At 40.9% G+C, this 16,016-nt stretch overlaps 1 protein-coding gene across 1 annotated transcript in view; it reads left to right on the top strand.

Moving 5' to 3' along the window:
- Window positions 1-16,016, top strand: part of LOC138852415 (uncharacterized) — a 738,964-nt gene that overhangs the window by 405,933 nt on the left and 317,015 nt on the right. The window contains exon 2 of the mRNA XM_070082996.1: window positions 11,677-11,737. The gene's annotated coding sequence lies outside the window, so the exon portion shown is untranslated. The remainder of the gene's footprint in view (window positions 1-11,676; window positions 11,738-16,016) is intronic.

Consider the following 16,016-nt stretch of genomic DNA (forward strand, 5'->3'; position numbering starts at 1 on the left):
TAACCTTCCTATGGTGTAGAAATATACCTAGTTGGACGAATCTTATTGTGGCTAGCTGGTCTAGTGGCTAACGCGACGGGCTGGAGTTTTGAGACTCTCTGACCGTGGGTTCAATTCCGGCCGGGGTATGGTTTGTTTGCAATCGTGTCATTACGATTTCGTGAGTTACGATAATGTTACTCATGGCGGAAGATGTTTACATTTTAAATAATTACTATATAATTAATATCAGAGATGATTGTTAGGAAGAAGGGGATGAAATGAAGTGGGATGAAAAGGCAAATGAAGGGGAATGAAAAGGTAAATGAAGTGGGATGAGGTTAATGATCCTGAGGACCAAATATGATAATAAATAGTAACCAGTCATTACTGATCAGATGATATTGCCACAATGTTATTATAAGAATTAATTTATATGACTGCCACCATAAATAAAAAAAAAATTAATTTAAGATAAATGAAAATCCACATTCACAGTTGCTCAGTATAATCCCAACTTTAATTATTTTAATTTAATATTTGAATTTTACTCGAGGTAAGAATATTCTTTCCCTTGCCTTTCACCTGCAGCTTTAGAAATGTTCCCACATCACAATCCCAGGCAGAAATAATAGTGTCCAACCAGAGCAATGTGAGCTAAATCCTCCCATAACGATGTCTTGAGGTGCACTGAGGCACAGCAGGTTAGGTTTGTCAGGCAACAGGACAAGTGTTTCCTTGAAGGTCTTAGTCATATGATGACCTGCAGCCCTAGCTTTTGGTCATCTGACCGAGGCCTTCCACTGGATTACCGGTCCACCTCTTTAAAAATTATGGTTATGATTATAACCAAGTTCATTACTTGATACATAAACAAAGAAGTCAGTCATCTGCTGCACTTATAACCCACTGCCACACACACTGACCTTCACTACAAATTCGTAACACTAAACAGCCATTACTAGTTACCTAATCATTGACAGAAATACCAGGGCTATTTTAAGCACCTTACCTATATATATATATATATGTATATATATATGTATATATATATGTATATATGTATGTATATATATATGTATATATTCTTTCTTTCAACACACCGGCCGTATCCCACCGAGGCGGGGTGGCCCAAAAGGAAAAACGAAAGTTTCTCCTTTTACATTTAGTAATATATACAGGAGAAGGGGTTACTAGCCCCTCGCTCCTGATATATATATATATATATATATATATATATATATATATATATATATATATATATATATATATATATATATATATATATATATATATATATATGTCGTGCCGAATAGGCAGAATTTGCGATCTTGTCTTAAATAGCAACGTTCATCTTGCCATGTGGGACAAGTGAAAATTTGTGTATGCAATAATTTCGCCAAAATCATTCTGAACCTAACGAAAAAAATATATTTCACTGTGTTTGTTTAGTATTAAATTACTGTAAACAAATATAAAATATATTTTGTTGGGTTAGGCTATAATAAATTGTTCTTGTTATAATAAGGTTAGGTAAGTTTTATAAGATTCTTTTGGTGCAAAATTAAAAATTTTTACATTAACATTAATGAAAAAAATATATCTTTAAAAGTATAAGAAAAATTTTTAGAACGGATTTAATTTTAAATGAGTTCTTGCTAATTGACCAGTTTTACATATTCGGCACGACATATATATATATATATATATATATATATATATATATATATATATATATATATATATATATATATATATATATATACTCACAAGAAGAATAAAAAAAATATTTTCGTCCCATAAAGTTGCTATCCAATCCCCTCTAGGAAGGTTCCTTGATGTTGGTGAGGGGCTCTTGATTTAGGGAATTAGATCTGTGCTCCAGTTCCCCGAATTAAGCCTGAATGCCTTCCACATCCCCCCCCCCGGCGCTGTATAATCCTCCGGGTTTAGCGCTTCCCCCTTGATTATAATAATAATCCTATCCAATAATCCGAAATACATCTCTAGCTTTACTTTATATTCTCTTAAATTCTATTTGGAACCACACTATGAGCATCACAGAACCATACTAGTATACAAACTCTCTTCCAAAACAGACACAGTTCTCATAAATAGTAGAAAAACACTGTGCTGTTCCCCTGACGAGGCTAACACAACATTACACTCGTTAAGTCTAATAATTACGTTACCCTAGTCATCAGTATACTCTTGCAACCTTCGCTCATCTTCAGAGGAAAGCCTGACATAAAACAACTTAATATTAAAACCCCTAAAATTTATAAAATGTTAGGAAACATCTGGACAACAAACTTGGCAGCCTAGCTTCTGAAAATTAATATGTTCCAGATGATCTTAATAAACAAACACGACTTCTTAAATTATGTATTTTAATAATAATCATCATAATAACCCACACATAGGAGATGGACACTTATGACGACGTTTCGGTCCGACTTTGACCATTAACTAGTCACACACTAACACAGGAAGGTAAGAGAGCCAGTTTATATACGAGAGGAGAGCAGAGGCGAGACAGAGAGAGGAGGAAGATAGAAGGAAATGAAGACAGTAGTGTTATTGTGATTTTTTATTTTTCAATAATAATAATAATGATTATAATACTTATAAACATCCTATATTGCTAAGCTACATTACGTGGTGCCGCGGGAGGGGCCTCGGAGATACTTACATATCTGGAGTCTACCTAGAGTGTGTTAGGGGAGTCAACGTCCCCGCGGCGCAGTCCTCCATCAGAAATTTAAAGTGTTTGGCAGGGCAGGCCTACATTTAATATCTTGTTTAAGCCTTAACTATGTGGTTGTGATACCGAGAACAATATCTTGCGTTGGCCCACTGTTTTCCTGTTAGTCTGTTGGTCCACTGTTTTCACGTTGCCAGTCTGTTGATCCACTGTTTTCACATTGTCACTTACTGAATATTTTCTCACTGAATATTTGCTGGTTCCGCAATGTTTATTTTACTCCTTCAACTCCCTGGTGCTGCTGTCTGGTGCTGCTGTCTGGTGCTGCTGTCTGGTGCTGCTGTCTGGTGCTGCTGTCTGGTGCTGCTGTCTGGTAGTGGTGATGCCCTCCAGTGTTCAGTTATGTTCTTTCTGATATGACTGTGGCTTAAGCTTCACTAAGTTTTTCATTTACCTTATAATAATCTTTATTTCTACTAGTACATATACAAGGTATACAGACCTAGCTGACATCAATGACACTGCTATTCAATAAGCCCTTTGTTATGCAGAGCATTTCAGGCAAATTAAGTCAATTTTGTTCCCAGGCTGAGACCCACACCAGTCGACTAACACCCAGGTACCTATTTTACTGATAGGTGAACAAGGACAGCAGGTATGTTAAGGAAACACGTCCTAATGTTTCCGTCCGTACCGGGGATGCAATCACGAACTTCAGTGTGTGAGCTGAGTGCGTTAGCAATTGAGCTACAAGACACCGTTTTCACCTTTCTGATTCTCTTCTAATTTTAACGTATTTATTTGTTCTCCTACTGGTTTCTGTTAGTCGTTTTGCTTACAAAAAATTTTTCATCGTCTCTAGTTTTTTTTTTCTCGTTTCTCACCTGTGCTGTCTGGTGAACCACGGGTTGGTTCTCGTAGTGTTGTCATCTGGACGAGACTCAGTGCGTCCCACATAGTGTTGCTGCGTCACCTCATCGTAGCACTGTAATTAAGATCCTTCCTAGTGTCTCAGAGTTATCCTGGTGTGTATGTACTCGCCTAATTGTAGCTGCAGGGGTCGATTCATAGCTCCTGGCCCCGCCTCTTCACTGATCGCTAGTAGGTCCTCTCTCTCCCTGCTCCATGAGCTGTGTGTGTGTGAATGAGAGAGGCAGAACGAGCGAACAGTAGCTTCGAGAGTAATGCAATACACAACAAGATTTATCTGGGTTATTGATATTCATTTACTCTTTGTAAAAAAAAATAAAAGTTTCACTCCTATGTCTTTTGAAAGTATTTAATTAAGCAGCACAAAAGGGAGCATTCATAATAAAAATATTAAAATTGCTTTCTGAATTATTTAGTATATTAGATGAATATAATTGACAATTACATTTGGGCAAAATGTATAGCCAATTAACCAGTCAAAGCTCAATAACCATTTTTTTCATATAAAAATAATTCTTTGGTATTTTTTTCTAATAATGGATTTTCACTTTTAAATTGTTTAAATTGGTCCTTAACATTGTCCATTTTATAGATTGTTTTAACCTTTATTTTATAAAAGAGGATTCCTTACTTTATATGCAGAGTGGCTTGCTAGTCTTTCTTCTTAATAATATTATTAATATTATTTGAAAGTGAGGTTGTCTGCGGACACGTCTATGAAAGATGAGGTGAACTATAGAAGTGACGAGGGAAGAATAGCTTGGGTGGTGCGCTGAGGCATCTGAGGAGGCAGAAAAGGAAATGTATGAGAGGATAATGGTACCAACGCTCTTATATGGATGTGAAGCGTGGGTTTTAAACATTGCAACGAGGCAGAAGCTGGAGGCAGTGGAGATGCCGTATCTGTGGGCAATTTGTGGTGTGAATATTATGCAGAGAATTCGTAGTTTGGAGATTAGGATGAGAAGATGCCGAATTAAAACATTATCCCGAGGGCTGAGGAGGGGTTGTTGAGGTGATTCGGACATTTAGAGAAGATGAAGAGAAAATAGGATGACTTGGAGCGTGTATAAATTTGTAGTGAGGGGAGAGAGATGCAGTGGTTGTCCTAGGAAAGGTTGGAGGGAAGGAGTGAAGAAAGTTTTGTATGTGAGGGACTTGGACATCCAGCATGCGTGTGTGAGCGTGTTAGGAGTGAGTTGAGGTAAGTGCATTTTAGAACTTGACGTGTTGGAGTGTGAGCAAGGTAACATGTATGAAGGGATTCAGGGAAACCGATTAGCCGACTTTGATTCCTAGAGGCGTAAAGTACAGTGCCTCAGTAGTGTGTTGAGGTGAGACGGTGTGTCAGTGTCTATCCTCGTTACTACCTCGTAGTGAGGGTAACGAGGGACCATCCAACTTGCGCGCTGTCACACTGTTCCTCTGGTAAAGGATATAGAAAGCATTTTATATTCATAGATTATTTGTATATTCATAATTAAACATTATGCTCGAAATACTCTGGACAAGCACTTAAGCCTAGGACCAGGTGGTAAACGGTTTTGATCCGAAGCCAACTCCGATTATTCGTATCAAGATGTTTTGAACATCAAACTTCCCCCTTTTCCACTGTGACGGGACAAAATTCTGGAAAAAGGTGACCTTTGAGGCGTGTGTACACCCGCGCAGTGATCAGACACCTGGAAAATGAACTCTAAATGTTCATGAATATAATATTTATCCTTAATTTTATATCGCCCGCTGTTATCAGAATTTATATATATGTCGTGCCGAATATGTAAAACAGGTGAATTAGCAAGAACTCATTTAAAATTAAGTCCTTTCTAAAATTTTCTCTTATACGTTTAAAGATATATATTTTTCATTAATGTTAATGTAAAAATTTATAATTTTGCATCAAAAGAATCTTAGGAAACTTGCCTAACCTTATTATAACAAGAACAATTTATTTTAGCCTAACCCAAATAAATATATTTTAGATTTGTTTACAATAATTTAATACTAAATAAACACAGTGAAATATATTTTTTTCGTTAGGTTCAGAATGATTTTGGCGAAATTAATGCATACACAAATTTTCGCTTGTCTTATATGGCAAGATGAGCGTTGCTATTTAAGCCAAGATCGCAAGTTCTGCCTATTCGGCACGACATATATATATATATATATATATATATATATATATATATATATATATATATATATATAAAATGTCGTGCCGAATAGGCAGAACTTGCGATCTTGGCTTAAATAGCAACGCTCATCTTACTATATAGGACAAGCGAAAATTTGTGTATGCAATAATTTCGCCAAAATCATTCTGAACCTAACGAAAAAAATATATTTTACTGTGTTTATTTAGTATTAAATTATTGTAAACAAATCTAAAATATATTTAGTTGGGTTAGGCTAAAATAAATTGTTCTTGTTATAATAAGGTTAGGTAAGTTTTCTAAGATTCTTTTGGAGCAAAATTAAAAATTTTTACATTAACATTAATGAAAAAACTATATCTTTAAACGTATAAGAGAAAATTTTAGAAAGGACTTAATTTTAAATGAGTTCTTGCTAATTGACCAGTTTTACATATTCGGCACGACATATATGACCACGAACGAGTGGTACTGATCAATAACTGCACTGCACTAGCCAAGGACTCGAACCCATGGTGCTTTGGCCTGCCTCATGATGGTCCAGTGGATAAGGGCGTCATGTGTTTTTCGCCCACCATGAGGCAGGCCAAAGCAGCATGGGTTCGAGTCCTTGGCTAAAGCAGTGTTGTTATTGATATATATATATATATATATATATATATATATATATATATATATATATATATATATATGTACTCACCTAATTATGGTTGCAGGGGTCGATTCACAGCTCCTGACCCCGCCTCTTCACTGGTCACTACTAGGTCACTCTTCCTGTTCTATGAGCTTTATCATACCTCCTCTTAAAGCTATGTATGGATCCTGCCTCCAATACATCACTTCCCAGACTATTCCAATTCCTGACAATTCTGTGACTGAAGAAACACTTCCTATCATCCCTGTGATTCATCTGAGTCTTCAACTTCCAACTGTGACCCCTTGTTGCTGTGTCCCATCTCTGCAACATCCTGCCCCTGTCCACCTTGTCAGTTCTTCTCAGTATTTTGTATGTCCTTATCATATCACCCCTATCTCTCCTGTCCTCTAGTGTCCTCAGGTCGATTTCCTTTAACCTTTCCTCGTAGGACATGCCCATTAGCTCCGGGACTGGTCTTGTTGCAAACCTTAGCACTTTCTCTAATTGTAGATGAATGGTTCAGAGAACCGACATGTTGATAAATTAGACACATGTGCAACTCTTGGGTATCTTTATTGAGGAAACGTTTTGCCACACAGTGGCTTCATCAGTCCATACCTAGGAGAAACTTGAAGAACAGGAGGAGAATGAGGTAATCAGTCCCTCAACCTTGAGTCGATGTGTTCAGTCCATCAATCTTGAGTGCTTGGCTAGGTGTGGGTTTCAAACTGGTGCCGCATACTCCAGTATGGGCCTGACATACACGGTGTACAGGGTCCTGAACGATTCCTTATTGAGATATCAGAATGCTGTTCTTAGGTTTGCTAGGCGCCCATATGCTGCAGCAGTTATTTGGTTGATGTGCGCCTCAGGAGATGTGCCCGGTGTTATACTCACCCCAAGATCCTTTTTCTTGAGTGAGGTTTGTAGCCTCTAGACCCCTAAACTGTACTCCGTCTGTGGTCTTCTTTGTACTTCCCCAATCTTCACAACTTTGCACTTGGTGGGGTTGAACTCGAGAAGCCAGTTGCTGGCCCAGGCTTGCAGCCTGTTCAGGTCCCTTTCTAGTTCTGCCTGGTCCTCGTCCGATTGAATTCTTCTCAGCAACTTCACATCATCTGCAAACAGGGACTCTTCTGAGACTCCTTCCATCATGTTCACATGCACCAGAAACATCACCGGTCCAAGGACTGACTCCTGTGGAACCCCGCTCGTCACAGGCGCCCACTCTGACACCTCGTCACGTACTATGACTAGCTGATATCTTCCAGACAGGTATTCCCTGATTGCAGTGTGTGTGTGTGTGTGTGTGTGTGTGTGTGTGTGTGTGTGTGTGTGTGTGTGTGTGCGCGCGTGCGCGTGCGTGCGTGTGTGTGTGCGCGTGCGTGCGTGTGTGTGTGTGTGCGCGCGCGCTCACAAAAGAACCACTGAGAAAAAATAGTGAAATTACAAGCGCTTCGTGATTTTTCATATTATCAAGGAACTGTGATAATGAAAGAAATCACGAACCCACTTGGAATTCTATTATTTTTTCACAGTGATTGTCCTGCATATCACCTGTTTACTATGATCTTATTTGCCAAAAATCTCATTCACTACAATGGTAGTGAACCACACTTCTAACACCCTGTTCCCTCGCATCACCGAGGCACATAACGTTAGGTAGTTAACGGGATCGTTAACCATGTGTCACCCTAACCCCGCTCTATAATTCAGGGGATGGTAAGCTACACATACTAATTTCATCCGCCTCCCGTTAATGGCGGCCTCAACGAGCCGTGCAAATATCAACCTCAGAAACAAGTGGCCATTGAGCAGTGAACGTGCTGAGGTTTATCGCCACTCCGGGAATATTGGGCCAGTCCAGGAATACTGTCAGAATTTCTTCCAAAATCCCCCCCCCCAGATCCTCTTCCTCCCACTGTCTGTATGTCTGTCTGTCCCTCTCTCTCTCTTACTTTTATTTTTTTACACAGTATGTTACAAAGTTAGGTTAAGGTTTCAAACTTTATTTAAAAGCTAAGAGCTGTTACCTACATCAGCTCACTTGAAAGCTCTCTCTTCCCCCCACCTCTTTCTCTCTCTCTCTCTCTCTCTTCGCTTCAGCACTTCTCACCAGCAGTGACGTCATCACTGCAGCTTTGGTTGTCATTTTACCCTCGTTATCTGAGTGTCGTCATGGCAACTGACACGACGAGGGCAGTGTCAGCCGCCTCAGGCACTTCGCTTTGCATGGTCACCCTCTTTTTTTGAGTGACCTCCGGTGGTGAGAGAGAGAGAGAGAGAGAGAGAGAGAGATAAGGATGCTAAATAGTCTTTATTATTTCTTTTTTATACATTACAGCATAATATATATATTCTCCTTCTTTCAACACACCAGTCGTATCCCACCGAGGCAGGGTGACCCACCGAGGCAGGGTGACCCACCGAGGCAGGGTGACCCACCGAGGCAGGGTGACCCACCGAGGCAGGGTGACCCACCGAGGCAGGGTGACCCACCGAGGCAGGGTGACCCACCGAGGTAGGGTGACCCACCGAGGCAGGGTGACCCACCGAGGCAGGGTGACCCACCGAGGCAGGGTGACCCACCGAGGCAGGGTGACCCACCGAGGCAGGGTGGGATACGGCTGGTGGTATTTTAGTCGCCTCTTACAACACGCATGGCTTACGGAGGAAGAACTTTGTTCCACTTCCCCATGGAGATGAGAGGAAATAAACAAGAACAAGAGCTTGTAAGAAAATAGAAGAGAACCCAGAGTGGTGTGTATATATATGCTTGTACATGTATGTGTAGTGTGACCTAAGTGTAAGTAGAAGTAGCAAGACGTACCTGAAATCTTGCATGTTTATGAGACAAAAAAAGAAGACACCAGCAATCCTACCATCGTGTAAAACAATTACAGGCTTTCGTTTTACACTCACTTGGCAGGACAGTAATATATATATAAAGATATATATATATATATATATATATATATATATATATATATATATATATATTACTGTCTGGCTGAAGGAGACTCGAACCTAGGAACCTTGGAACAAGGTACGCAGTGCTTTACCAATCTACCCACACTGGACCAATACCTTGGAGTCCAGCTTGCGCTACACTTTAATCCAAGGCAGCCAGCTTTCAGGGAGAAGGCTTACAGCTTTTCATCTGATCCCCTGCATGCATCAGCCTTACTAGAGATATTAACATGCAGGGGATGAGATGAAAAGCTGTAAGCCTTCTCCCTGAAAGCTGGCTGCCTTGGATCAAAGTGTAGCGCAAGCTGGACTCCAAGGTATTGGTCCAGTGTGGGTAGATTGGTAAAGCACTGCGTACCTTGTTCCAAGGCTCGTAGGTTCGAGTCTCCTTCAACCAGAGATCAGTGTTTGTGTATATTTCGCCTGCTCTTGCGAATTCCTTGCGCATATATATATATATATATATATATATATATATATATATATATATATATATATATATATAATGTCGTGCCGAATATGTAAAACTGGTCAATTAGCAAGAACTCATTTAAAATTAAATCCTTTCTAAAATTTTCTCTTATACGTTTAAAGATATATTTTTTTCATTAATGTTAATGTAAAAATTTTTAATTCTGCACCAAAAGAATCTTAGAAAACTTACCTAACCTTATTATAACAAGAACAATTTATTTTAGCCTAACCCAACTAAATATATTTTAGATTTGTTTACAATAATTTAATACTAAACAAACACAATGAAATACATTTTTTTCGTTAGGGTCAGAATGATTTTGGAGAAAGTATTGCATACACATATTTTCACTTGTCCTATATGGCATGATGAGCGTTGCTATTTAAGCCAAGATCGCAAATTCTGCCTATTCGGCACGACATATATATATATATATATATATATATATATATATATATATATATATATATATATATATATATATATATATATATATATATATTTAAAAAGGCATTAAACGAACGACAGATGTGAGCAGAATTATACTTCCTGGAATATTTTTAAATTATAATATTCGCGTGAGTACTCGTGTACTGGTCAACTTGTACTCGTGTACTTGTCTTGTACACGTGTACCTGTCGTATTGTACTCATGTACTTGTCGTCTTGTTCTCGTGTATTTGTCGTCTTGTACTCGTGTATTGATCGTCTTGTACTCGTGTACTGATCGTCTTGTACTCGTGTACTGTTCACCTTGTACTCGTGTACTGATCGTCTTGTACTCGTGTACTGTTCACCTTGTACTCGTGTACTGATCGTCTTGTACTCGTGTACTGTTCACCTTGTACTCGTGTACTGATCGTCTTGTACTCGTGTACACCTTGTACTCGTGTACTGATCGTCTTGTACTCGTGTACTGTTCACCTTGTACTCGTGTACTGATCGTCTTGTACTCGTGTACTGTTCACCTTGTACTCGTGTACTGATCGTCTTGTACTCGTGTACTGTTCACCTTGTACTCGTGTACTGATCGTCTTGTACTCGTGTACTGTTCACCTTGTACTCGTGTACTGATCGTCTTGTACTCGTGTACTGTTCACCTTGTACTCGTGTACTGATCGTCTTGGTAGGTAAGACTGATTACATCGTCTTCACATCTCTACTGTTCCTGCCTACTTTCTGTATTCGACTGAAGAAGCCTACTGTGTAGGCGAAACGTTTCGGAATAAAGTTGCCTAACTGTTGCCTATGTGTCTTACCTACCAACCTGTCGGTATTGTATACCATTTTGATGTTCAACTGATCGTCTTGTACTCGTGTACTGTTCACATTGTACTCGTGTACTGATCGTCTTGTACTCTCTGGATAACTGTAAATCATTATATAATGTCTCCACAGTCTGTCTCCTGTCTCTCTACTGTCTTGGGTATCTCTTCAAATCTCCAGATATCTCTCCCCAGTATTGCCAATCCCGTCTCCCGGTCCCACTCCTCTCCTAGGTTATATACCTCTGAGGATATCACATTCCTCATTTCCCTATACTCCGTCTCTGTTATACTTATTATAACTGGGTTGGCTTCCCATACTTTGACCTTCGTCTCGCAACTCTTCTAAAGAGACTAATAATTTTATAATTCTTCCTTATTTGATGATTATAAATAATCTGTTCAAAACAGGTAACTACGGAATTTCAGCTCGGGGCCTTTCCCACTTTTGCCAGTGCTTCGTCAGGAGCTTTATAATTATTGAGCGTTGGTTTGCGATTATTTGCATAACTGAAATCTGTTGACCCAGAGTTACTTATGTATGTGTGTGTTTTCCTGTAGGTGGCCTGAGAGAGTCGCCCACGTCAGCACCTGCAGCCAAGTCCACGACGGCTGAGTCACGGTATGTACCACCTCTGTCTCTCTCTTCATCTCTGTTCTCTCTTTATCAGAGGAAGATAAATAAACTATAATGATATACTCTACTGATGATAGTTCGTGGCTTGATAAAGGCTATTGTGTGGGCGAAACGTTGCTATCAACTGATGCTATAATACCTCGTTTGTGTGTCATTACCACTATACTGGTATCTCATACCATTACCTATCCACTTTGTTTCTTGTCTGCTGAACCATCTTGTAACTTGCCTGTCTTTCCTCATCCTGGAGGTGATCTTGTCTTCATGATACAGTGTGTCTTCAGACTGAGCAGTGAAAGTAGGACAGCCACGAAACTTGTCACAGGTAGGTCACAGGTGATAGTGACGTGCGTCACGTCAGCCACAGGTGTCAGCTGTAACATTGATCTGCCTCCCACTCGGATATACAAGGTTTTCCTGGTATAACTGACCGGTATATTTGCTTGATATATTTGTTTCTTTTCTTTTTAAATTGCCATAATTTTCCTTGTTGAATTAGCAGTTATATTTTATTACCGAAATTAATGATGAGTCAGTATTGATTCAGCTAATGACAGTGATTTTTCATTATTTTAATTATTTTCGTTATTTTTTGACCTCCATGGGTCAATTTGCTTATAGTTTTGAGTGTTGATTTAGATGTTTATGTTGGTGTGTGCTGGAGAGGCTTAACGACTTCACCTCAGGTTGAGATGGTAACTGTGGCTCTGCTGGTATTGACATCACGATGATGGTGGGTGTTGTTGGGACTTGTATGAAGCAGTATGATGATAGTGGGTGTTGTTGGGACTTGTATGAAGCAGTATGATGATGGTGGGTGTTGTTGGGACTTGTATGAAGCAGTATGATGATGGTGGGTGTTGTTGGGACTTGTATGAAGCAGTATGATGATGGTGGGTGTTGTTGGGACTTGTATGAAGCAGTATGATGATGGTGGGTGTTGTTGGGACTTGTATGAAGCAGTGTGATGGTGATGAGTGTTGTTGGGACTTGTATGAAGCAGTGAGATGATAGTGGGTGTTGTTGGAACTTGTATGAAGCAGTGTGATGATGGTGGGTGTTGTTGGGACTTGTATGAAGCGGTGTGATGGTGATGAGTGTTGTTGGGACTTGTATGAAGCAGTGTGATGATGGTGGGTGTTGCTGGGACTTGTACGCAGCAGTGTGATGATGGTGGGTGTTGTTGGGACTTATATGCAGCAGTGTGATGATAGTGGATGTTGTTGGGACTTGAATGAAGAAGTGTGATGATGGTGGGTGTTGTTGGGACTTGTACGCAGCAGTGTGATGATGGTGGGTGTTGTTGGGACTTGTATGAAGCAGTATGATGATAGTGGGTGTTGCTGGGGCTTGTATGAAGAAGTGTGATGATGGTGGGTGTTGTTGGGACTTGTACGCAGCAGTGTGATGATGGTGGGTGTTGTTGGGACTTGTATGAAGCAGTATGATGATAGTGGGTGTTGCTGGGGCTTGTATGAAGAAGTGTGATGATGGTGGGTGTTGTTGGGACTTGTACGCAGCAGTGTGATGATGGTGGGTGTTGTTGGGACTTATATGCAGCAGTGTGATGATAGTGGGTGTTGCTGGGGCTTGTATGAAGAAGTGTGATGATGGTGGGTGTTGTTGGGACTTGTAGGAAGCAGTGTGATGGTGATGAGTGTTGTTGGGACTTGTTTGCAGCAGTGTGATGATGGTGGGTGTTGTTGGGACTTGTTTGCAGCAGTGTGATGATGGTCCGTGTTGTTGGGGCTTGTTTGCAGCAGTGTGATGGTGATGAGTGTTGTTGGGACTTGTTTGCAGCAGTGTGATGATGGTGGGTGTTGTTGGGACTTGTTTGCAGCAGTGTGATGATGGTGGGTGTTGTTGGGGCTTGTTTGCAGCAGTGTGATGATGGTGGGTGTTGTTGGGGCTTGTTTGCAGCAGTGTGATGATGGTGGGTGTTGTTGGGACTTGTTTGCAGCAGTGTGATGATTGTGGGTGTTGTTGGGGCTTGTTTGCAGCAGTGTGATGATGGTGGGTGTTGTTGGGACTTGTATGAAGCAGTGTGGTGATCGTGGGTGTTGTTGGAACTTGTATGAAGCAGTGTGATGATGGTGGGTGTTGTTGGGACGTGTATGAAGCAGTGTGATGATGGTGGGTGTTGTTGGGACGTGTATGAAGCAGTGTGATGATGGTGGGTGTTGTTGGGACTTGTATGAAGCAGTGTGATGATGGTGGGTGTTGTTGGGACGTGTATGAAGCAGTGTGATGATGGTGGGTGTTGTTGGGACTTGTATGAAGCAGTGTGATGGTGATGGGTGTTGTTGGGACTTGTACGCAGCAGTGTGATGATGATGGGTGTTGTTGGGACTTGTATGAAGCAGTGAGATGATAGTGGGTGTTGTTGGGACTTCTATGAAGCAGTGAGATGATGGTGGGTGTTGTTGGGACTTGTATGAAGCAGTGAGATGATGGTGGGTGCTGTTGGGACTTGTATGAAGCAGTGAGATGATGGTGGGTGTTGTTGGGACTTGTATGAAGCAGTGAGATGATGGTGGGTGTTGTTGGGACTTGTACGCAGCAGTGTGATGATGGTGGGTTTTGTTGGGACTTGTATGAAGAAGTGTGATGATGGTGGGTGTTGTTGGGACTTATATGCAGCAGTGTGATGATAGTGGGTGTTGTTGGGACTTGTATGAAGAAGTGTGATGATGGTGGGTGTTGTTGGGACTTGTACGCAACAGTGTGATGATGGTGGGTGTTGTTGGGACTTGTATGAAGAAGTGTGATGATGGTGGGTGTTGTTGGGACTTGTACGCAACAGTGTGATGATGGTGGGTGTTGTTGGGACTTGTATGAAGCAGTGTGATGATGGTGGGTGTTGTTGGGACTTGTATGAAGCAGTGAGATGATGGTTGGTGCTGTTGGGACTTGTATGAAGCAGTGAGATGGTGGTGGGTGCTGTTGGGACTTGTATGAAGCAGTGAGATGATGGTGGGTGTTGTTGCGACTTCTCTGAAGCAGTGAGATGATGGTTGGTGCTGTTGGGACTTGTATGAAGCAGTGAGATGGTGGTGGGTGTTGTTGGGACTTGTATGAAGCAGTGAGATGATGGTGGGTGCTGTTGGGACTTGTATGAAGCAGTGAGATGATGGTGGGTGCTGTTGGGACTTGTATGAAGCAGTGAGATGATGGTGGGTGCTGTTGGGACTTGTATGAAGCAGTGAGATGATGGTGGGTGTTGTTGTGACTTGTATGAAGCAGTGAGATGATGGTGGGTGTTGTTGGGACTTGTATGAAGCAGTGTGATGATGGTGGGTGTTGTTGGAACTTGTATGAAGCAGTGAGATGATGGTAGGTGCTGTTGGGACTTGTATGAAGCAGTGAGATGATGGTAGGTGCTGTTGGGACTTGTATGAAGCAGTGAGATGATGGTGGGTGTTGTTGCGACTTCTCTGAAGCAGTGAGATGATGGTGGGTGCTGTTGGGACTTGTATGAAGCAGTGAGATGATGGTGGGTGTTGTTGCGACTTCTCTGAAGCAGTGAGATGATGGTGGGTGCTGTTGGGACTTGTATGAAGCAGTGAGATGATGGTGGGTGCTGTTGGGACTTGTATGAAGCAGTGTGATGGTGGTGGGTGTTGTTGCGACTTCTCTGAAGCAGTGAGATGATGGTGGGTGCTGTTGGGACTTGTATGAAGCAGTGAGATGATGGTGGGTGCTGTTGGGACTTGTATGAAGCAGTGAGATGGTGGAGACTTGCAGTATGACTGTTGTAAGGATACCAGCAAGTTGCAACAAAATGACACACTTTATATGGTAAGGAATTTGTTGTATTAATCAAACTTTTCCCTAACATACCAATTTCCTAAACCAGTGAACCATACGTACATTATCGATTGAACAGTTGTATGAGGTAACTGGAAGCAGTCACACGGTTCCAGTCACTTGTTGGCTTCAGTCACCTGCTGTTAAATATGACTCGCTTCTCTTATATTAAAGAAAACATTGTGTATAAAGGTTCCTCAATGCTTTTTAAGTCTCTCATTTTACTCCATAATGACGATTATTGGGAGAAATGTGCTGGTCATGAGCGAAACAGTGACGAGATGTTTGTCATTGTTCATCCAACTCCATGCATGACCCAGAGCAGTTGTGATACCATTCTCAGGTATTGATACCATCCTCAGGTATTGATACCATTCTCAGGTATTGATACCATCCTCAGGTATTGATACCATTCTCAGGTATTGATACCATCCTTAGGTATTGACCAAATAGGCTC

This window comes from Cherax quadricarinatus, chromosome 1 (assembly GCF_038502225.1).
Source record: "Cherax quadricarinatus isolate ZL_2023a chromosome 1, ASM3850222v1, whole genome shotgun sequence".
NCBI classification, from domain to species: Eukaryota; Metazoa; Arthropoda; class Malacostraca; order Decapoda; family Parastacidae; genus Cherax; species Cherax quadricarinatus.